The following is an 8775-nucleotide window of genomic DNA, read 5'->3' as shown; positions in this document are numbered from 1 at the left end:
ATTTAAAAAAGTTAATATTTATTTATTTATTTAAGATTATTATTACATCATTGCTTTTGTGTATTAAAATAATTATTCGGAATTCAAAATATAAAGAAGTGTGACATCGACCAACATGTTAATAGGATTGAAATGATACTAGTATCAATAGCATGCGCGCGAAGCACTTGGAAGCGGGACGGGAAGAAACTTAGAAGTTAAGCGTGCTAGTGCTGGAGTAGTGGAAGGATGGGTGACCGAGCGGGAAGTTTAACCATGAGTAAGTAATTTGACTAGAGATTAAGTGTAATTAGAGACTAAACTTGTCAAATAACTGAAATACTAGAAATTCTGTAAAAAATTAGAAAAAAAGGAGAGTGAAAAATAATTAGAAAAATAAATAGATAAAAAAATTAACGAAATAACCTTTAGTTCCGATTTGTACAAACCGGGACTAAAGGTCGTTCGCCCCGGCGCGCGCCAGCCACCCACGTGGCAGGGCCTTTAGTCCCGGTTTGTATTACAACCAGAACTAAAGGGAAGGGCTTTAGACTAAAGGCTCTTATCAACCAGAACCGAAGCCCCTTTTTCTACTAGTGTCGGCCAGCGTTTTTCAAACGTTTGCTAATTTTCAAACGTGTCCTTGTTAGTATGACAAGTCGCCATCCACATAGATATATAGATGCATCAAAGGACGTGTGCCTGCAGCATGCATGGATGCGTTGCGTTGCATGCCACACGTTTTGGAGCTGGAATTCATTAAACTACTAGCAAGAGATAACAGTGATGTTGATACGTAACCTATGGGAGATGCATGCATGTGACATAATGAACGTAAGGGACACGGTCACGTGGCACCCCATTAAAAACTGGACCGGTACCAGTGCATTGCTATGCAATACTCTCCTCCATATAGTTTTTGTCAAAATTAGAATTAAAGTTTGATCAACCATATACAAAAAAGTCTAAACATTTCAATCTCGAATCAATATTGTTAGAACCATCATGAAATATGTTTTCATATCATGGGAATTTAATATTATAACTTTTTTTGGAATAGTTGGTCAAATTTTTAAAGTTTGATTTTGACCAAAAATTGTATGCATCCTATTTTTAGAAGGAGAGAGTATATGAAACACGATGAAACCAATAGCCGGTCCCGTGCCTAATGATTATTATAAGGGTGCATCCACGCCTCCGTGAACTAATAATTGTTACTAACTCTCATTTGATTTTATAATTTAATACACATGTTAAAAAAATTACAATGCTATATATAGTAATTTGTTCATGTAGTGCTATAAAATGTTATATTTGTGGCTAGATCGCTAGGTCATCGTGAACTAAGTAATTCCTAGTTGGCCCAGAAATTACTTAAAGCCTTGTTTGTTTCGATATTTTTTCTCGACTTGCAAGTGGAACTTTTCTTCCGGTAATTTTCCACGATCTTGCTAGTTAGTTTTGAGTTCTTTTATATAGACAAGCCCAACATTAAAATAATATTTTCAATAGGAAGCTTGTTGTTCTCCCTGTAGGAATAAGTTCTCGTGGATATAAGATTTGTTTTGTACCTCCAACAAAAATTGGATAAACACTATAAATATTGACAATAGTTAATACAGTTGAAAAATGTGGCGAGAAACTGAGATCCCTACATTTCAGGAAAAAATACGTAAAAACTAGTTATAATTCAAATGTAGTTGTGCGGGTACAAGCGCCTGCCACGGTCGACTGGCGTTCAAGCGCTTGCAGGAAAGGAAGGCGGAGGCAGCACCAGCATTGTTGTTGTTGTTGACGCTGGAGCCAGTACCGCCGTATGCGGGAGCAGCGACTGGGTGGATGGGATCATTGATGTTAGTACTTAAAAGTTAGAACAAACATTTGTATAATTGATGTGAGAATTAGTGTGGATGGGATAATTTTCGTTGAATAATATTTATATTCCATATTTATAGAAAATAAAGCATGTGATGTCCCTTAATTTTGAATAGTGCGGAAAATTCATACGTCTCTTTTTTGTTCAGGCCATGTTTGCAAATAATTTTAATGTAAAATCTTGTAAATTTATATTGCATTCTAAATACATGGTAGGAACCCATTGAACTTTAAAAAAAGATCTAATATAAGTTCTGATTTTTTTCAATAAAAAAAGCCATAAGTTTGGGATCCAAAAATCTGCACACATATAGTATGATGCTGTGCGTGGAAGCACGTTCCAAGAGTCAACTTTTGAGCATATATAAATCGAACTAGCTGCGTGCGTCCTACATGTAGCTTGCGATTACTTAATTAATTAATTATTAGGGAGGCTCAGTGAACATTTCTAGGGTTTCATACTGTCGGTCTCTGCGGGGCCATTGCATTAGTAAATACTACTCCCTCTATTCCAAAATCTATTGCATATGATTTTTTTGCAAAAATCAAACTTTGTATAACTTAACATGGTATAAAGAGAAAAATAGTAATCCTTGTAATATCTATTGTACATATCATGGAAATATATTTCATGGTGGTTCTCGTAATATAAGTTTAATATTGTAGATGTTGATATTTTTTCATGTATATTTGGTCAAACTTTAAATTTGTTAACTTTAGCTAAAAATTATATACAACATAAATTGGGATGGAGGGAGTACTACTAATATAATTAACCATATCATGCCTGGTAGGCATAGGTCGATGGCTCCGATTTAACATGATTCTAAGTTTACCATACCAATTGTCACTCCCTTATTCTCTACCAAACTTACATGTGATGCATGTGAAGGTGGGCATGCCAGCTACATGCATGCATGACACATCACCACATCTCACTGTCTTGCCATTTCTTGCAAAGAAGTGCATGTGGACCACAGATGATGAAAGCAAATGCACATAAATCTTGGATCTACTTCTAGAGGTGTTTTTGCAGATGAAACTATGCACATATGAAACACAGTAAAAAAAATGGATAGATGGATATGCTTTCATGTGGTGTTGTGTCCCTATGAGAATGACCGTATGGTCAGATGGTTAGCTCGAGTTGGTGGCTATCCCGTAACCCGGGTTCGAATCTCCTCGGCCGCGGATTTGCTGCTCATTTAGCTTCTTCTATAATAATATGCCATGGGTGCTAGGGCCCATGGGTCTCACTTTTTTATTTTTGGTGTTGTGTCCCTCTGAGGCAGCATGCCACGGAACAGTAGGCAGGTGGTGCTGGTGGTCAGGTGTGCCCAAGTGAGAGGTTTGGCTCATCATGCATAGATTTTTTTTTTGCAATAACCGAATTAAGGAGAATTATAAACTATACCAAAAAAATTGACCTGACCAATCATCCTAAAGGAGGGCCTTGTCCACGTGGACGTGTAGATCTTGTGGTTGAGAGTGTATCATTGTATTCTCAAGCCTTCCATGTTCTATAGAGATGATAATAATTCAAAACATGTCACCATATATTATCTAGATTTGTATATATTTATACACTAGAATGCGTCTAGATATCTGCATATCTAGAAAAATCTGCAACAAGTAATTCGGGTAAGAGGGAATACTATACTTTGCAAGTAGGGCTGCAAGAGACATCCCACGTAATCTCGTGAAAGCATTGTCTAATTCAAACTAGACTAGTTCGTTTTAAAATGTTACAACTAGCCTATCTAGTTTTGAGTACGAACTGAGGCGGATCGGGCACCGCTTTGCATCCCTATTCGTGATATGATGCGTTTGCTGATTTTTCAAACGTGCCAATGGTAGTGTGAAAGTCGCCATCTGTATATGTTGACATCAAGGGTGATGTAGTGCCTGCAGCATCGATGAGTTGCGTTGCTGGTCACACATTTTACAGCTGGAATCGATTAAACTAGCAAAAAGATAGTGATGCTACGTAAGCTATGGGAAATGCATGCATCTTATATTTACTAATTGGAGACTCCCTAGAAGCCTCCCCGTTAATCCTAGATGTTAATGAATTTCGTCCATCCAATTAACCGACAACCCATCTCAAGTCGTTCGATGAAGTCCGCTCCTGGGTGTCCTCCCGCACGACACCGAGCGTGTCTCCTCTTTTCCTGCCCTTCCTGAAATTGCTAGGGATATTAACCTGGCCGCCTTTTGCCATCTCACATCGATCTCCTGTAATCTGTCCGGCAGGCTAGCTACATCTCAGAATCAACCAATTAATTGTTAACACGTACCGGTGGAAGATGTATGGGATAGCCGCCGGCGTGTTTGTGTGATCTCACATGCTTCAGTGGCAGCGGAGACCATGCACGCTAGATTGAATCTGGAAATTATCGGGCTTATCTCTGGTACGCAACGCCGTAATTCCATTTTTTCGCTAATCGGATCTGTGAGTTGCTCAAGATGTCGACTGTCTGACGTCACCATCTGCTTATAACCATGGTGTATATGTTCCTACGATTATTCATGGTAGGTGTCTAGCGGGATGTCTGCATGCTCATCCTGGTAATTGATTTTCAGACCACGGCAAATCTACATGCTCATGCGCCCCACGCTAACATATCAATTTTCTACGTGGCCCTACTAGCTGTCTCTATGATTTCATTTGGTGTGCAATGCATTTGCATTCGCTGAAGTTACGTAAAGTCGTGACACATATAATACCACTATACTCACTAAGTTGGAAAAATTATGCATCTTCACTAATTTTATTCTGAAAAAAATCATGTCAAAAATTATAATATGCCCTCTGTCCGGTAAAACATGATTTAGATTCGAGTAAATTTTGATATTTTGGATACTATTTAGTGTCTAGATACATCCAAATTTAGACAAATCTAAGACATCATCCTTTACGAGACGGAGAGAGTATTCCATAAAAAAACATATTGCTCGGCAACTTTACCTGTAAACATCTAATTTCTCCTCACTTCAATTTGCAGCATCCAAATTATTATAGTTATGTCAGTCTTAAAAGAAACTTCCTTGAAGTAATTATAGTAGGCGTATGCAAGAAAGCAGAAGAGACGAGTAGCTCAGCAAATACAAATTCAAGGCCATCTTTGATCCGTCAAGGTTAGTTTTTCTCATAGGTTTCATTGTTGAATGTGAACAAATATTTGAAGACAATCTAACATAGCACTTTGTCAGAGTACATCGATGCTTTTAAATTGTAGAGCAACTGTATATTTTAGAACAACATGCTTTTAAAGTTATAGTTTATAGCCACCACTAGTGGAAAACGGGGCAATAGGCCCGGTCCATTTGGGCCTTTAGACCCGGTTCCCGAACCGGGACCAACAAGGCGGGACTAAAGGGGGTACCCTTTAGTCCCGGTTCAAACATAAACCGGGCCTAAAGGCCTCGACACGTGGTGCGGCCAGGGAGCTCGCGGTGGAAGGGCTTTGGTCCCGGTTCGTGGTACGAACCGGGCCTATGTTTCTCTGCCGCGGCAGAGAATTGCTATTTCTCTGCCGCGGCACAGATTTCGGCTGTACCAGCGTTTCTCTGCCGCGGCAGAGAAACAGTCTGTTTCCCTTGCCGCGGCAGAGTTTCAGCAATGCATATATATATCATTCAAGAAACCACAAAAAATCGTCATGAATATATATAGACATCGTCAACAGTACACGACATAGTCAACACAGTACACGTAATGCATGCATATTTACAATACAACTTTTCCTGAACGAATATCGTCCGACGTCACGATCTTCCGATAGTGCTCTCCACCTGGGGTAAGGACCTCGGTAATAAAGAATCCCGCGATTTCCTCTTGAATTGCTTTTATTTGATCCGCTGTTATGAGAGTGTCCCGCAGGCGTGTCATCTATATTTAAAAAAGGAGATCAATATATGAATGGAACTCAATACAATAGATGGTACTAATTAAGATTAATTGTGAAAATTTGTTATCGTACACGAGTGTGGTGTATTTGGGCATCCCCACCCTTGGGACAGGACATGTCACGCATGAAGGTGCAGACGTAGTATCCACATAAGTTATTCCCTTTTTCCTGCCTCATACACTTTACGAAAAAATAGTTCGATCAAACTAATAATCAAGCATCGTATTGAAAGTAAATATCATATATAAAGTTTCACGGACATAGCTATATATATAGTACTACTTACAGGGTAATCTCTAAATGTAAGCTCCGGTTTCCATTCACCCGGAACAGTATTGATGAACCGTTTCCAAGCCCTGCCCGATAAAAAATAATGAGTAAATGAGTAATTGATTAGTTGATGATATCTTCGAATTAGAGCAGATGAAGATGCCAATACGAAATTGATTGAAACTACCTACGGAGGATGGCAGCCATGTCCGCCCATTCCGCATATTCTTTACGTTTCGAGTCCATAACGTTTACGACTCCAAGGTGAAGATCAATGATTAGGAGAATAAAGTGGAAACTGCACAAGCATAGCTTAATGATTACGAGAATAAAGTGGAAGGTGCACAAGCATAATGTATGTTATATATAACACTCACTTAAAGTTGTAGGGAAAGAATATATCCTCTTTGTCTGCTTGCTTCTCTAAAAACATTACGATGTTGTCCTCTGTGTCCTTGGGGTACCGTCGAACCGTAACTTCATGAACTGTGTTTGGGTCTATGAACCCCAGCGGTAGGAGCTTGCCTCTTTTGTATTCCAGCTTCTTCATTCTGCATAATTAAATGTATAGCGTACACAAAGAATATAATGAGGATAATTGTTAGTGCAAATGAATGAGCTACAAACTTAATTACACAAATAAATCACTTACAGGCAGTAGCAACTGATGACAGCTTTGTCGAGGGCGTCTTGATTGAATAACTGAAACAGTTCTTCTAACTCAAGGTTTATCTCGTCTTCCCCCCGGAAGTAATGCTCATCTCTAAGATACACCGTGATGTAGCTTTCACATCTTCGACAGGCTTTCAGGTACCAGTCATGCAACCTTCGCATCTGAGTCCCTAGACGCGCGAGCTCGCCAGGTTTGACGAGATCAGATCCGTATCTATACTTGTTTACCATTTGAGCCGTCGGATAGTAATCTTCGTACTCAACTGATGCTCCCTGAGCTCTAGCCGCCCGTTCGATCATCGATGCCGTCTCTGGATCATGATATGGCTCCACGATGAAGTGGGGTGCGGCACGAATGTCCCGCTTTGTCCAAGCTGGGCGACTTTTTTTGCTTCTTTCATCGCTCTAGAGGACTGTCCAAGAGAGCGGTCATAATCAGCTCTCGGCTCAGGTCTCTTCATTCTCGTCTCGGCAAAGTGCTTCACTGTCTGCGGTGGAATAAACATCTTCTTCGGCGCAGTTGCAAGAAACGCCTTTTGCTCTTCAGTCTGCTCATGTGGCAACAACTCTGGAGTCTGTTCCCTCATTGGAGTTGATGATCTCTTCGGAGCTGTAGGAGGTGCCGCGGACCGCTTCCTCTTTTGCTTAGGTGGAAGCGGCGGAGTCTCCTGACGAGGAGGAGGAGGCGGCGGAGTATTTTCACGCGGAGGAGACTGGTCATGGATAGGGGAATCATCATCGCGCAGAGGAGAATCATCACGCGGAGGAGACTGAGGTGGCGGAGGAGGCGGAGGTGGCCTGCTTGTTGGCTTCTCACCTGGAAACACAATGTTCTCCTTCCGCCATTGCACGGTGGTTCTACGGGCTACTCACAGTTCTTTGATTTCCCCATCTTCACTGCAGGGTGCTCAAGCAGCAACCCCTCATACTCTCTCAACACTTCATCCACCATCACAACAGCAAAGTCGTCTTGGACCGGACGGCAATGGTAAGACCTTGTAGGTAAGAGGATGCCGACCGCCGCCTTGAAGGATAGGTTGAAAACTTTAACATGCAGCTCACAAGGACGGCTCTCAGTGAGATCATCCACGGGGGTAGCGAGGAGGCTCGACCACCTGGTCATCGGCATCATCATTATCCACTGCTGAGAGGAAGCCACGCTGCTTTTCCGGTGTGGTTGAGATTGCGGCGGGCGATGGCATTGAGCAGTGCAGGGATCTACAGCCTGCCCCCGAGCCATACGAGATGTAAGTACTTGGGTTACCATGGTTAATTGGGCTTGCATGGTGCTCATACCCTCCTCTAAGTTAGCCGGGCGGTCTGTTTCCCTTGCCTTCCTCCTCTCATGGCTTTTATCGGGAAATCTCTTCCTTTCCGCAGGAAAGCCATACTTCCACGGAACGGAGCCTCTTTGTGCCTCGTGTTCGTCCGCCGTGTTCTTTGTTCCCAAGGGCGCGTGTCAGCTCATCGTTCTCTCTTTCGGGCTGGAACAACCCCGCCTCCACGTCCCTATGTGCCTTTTCCAGGGCATCAATGGGAACCTTCGAGATGAGCTTTCTTATAGATGCACTTCCCTGTTTCTGGATCCAACGTTCCCCCAATCCCGTAGAACCACTCCTTGCACCGTTCGATCCAACCGTGTGTCCCTAATCTGATCCCTTTACTGGTCAGTTCCGCCTCAGCTGCCTCCCACTTAGGACGGTTAGCCCTGTATCCACCTGGACCCAGAATTTGGTGATATAGCTTCAACGCAGCATTTGCCTTATTTATTTCCGACCTTCTCAAAAATTCTTCTGACTCCGTCTTTGTACTTCACGAATTCGTCCCAGTGACTTTTTACCTTCTCACTGTCCGGAGTCTTCTTTAACTTGATAAGGCGGCGCAATCTTTTCTTGTGGCTCTTGAATAGTTCGGCCATCTTCTTCTTGCCAAACTCGCGGAGGGCCTGCTCCATCTTGGCCTTCTCAGCGTCACCCCCCTCTTCGGGTACTATGTTGAAATGTGCCATGAGCTTGTTCATAATGCTGTTTTTGGCTACATCATCGATATAAAGACCTTGAGCTTCTTC

The sequence above is a fragment of the Lolium perenne genome, chromosome 5, assembly GCF_019359855.2.
Source record: "Lolium perenne isolate Kyuss_39 chromosome 5, Kyuss_2.0, whole genome shotgun sequence".
NCBI classification, from domain to species: domain Eukaryota; kingdom Viridiplantae; phylum Streptophyta; class Magnoliopsida; order Poales; family Poaceae; genus Lolium; species Lolium perenne.
The sequence above is the reverse complement of the archived record's forward strand: the minus strand, read 5'-3'. Positions refer to the sequence as shown.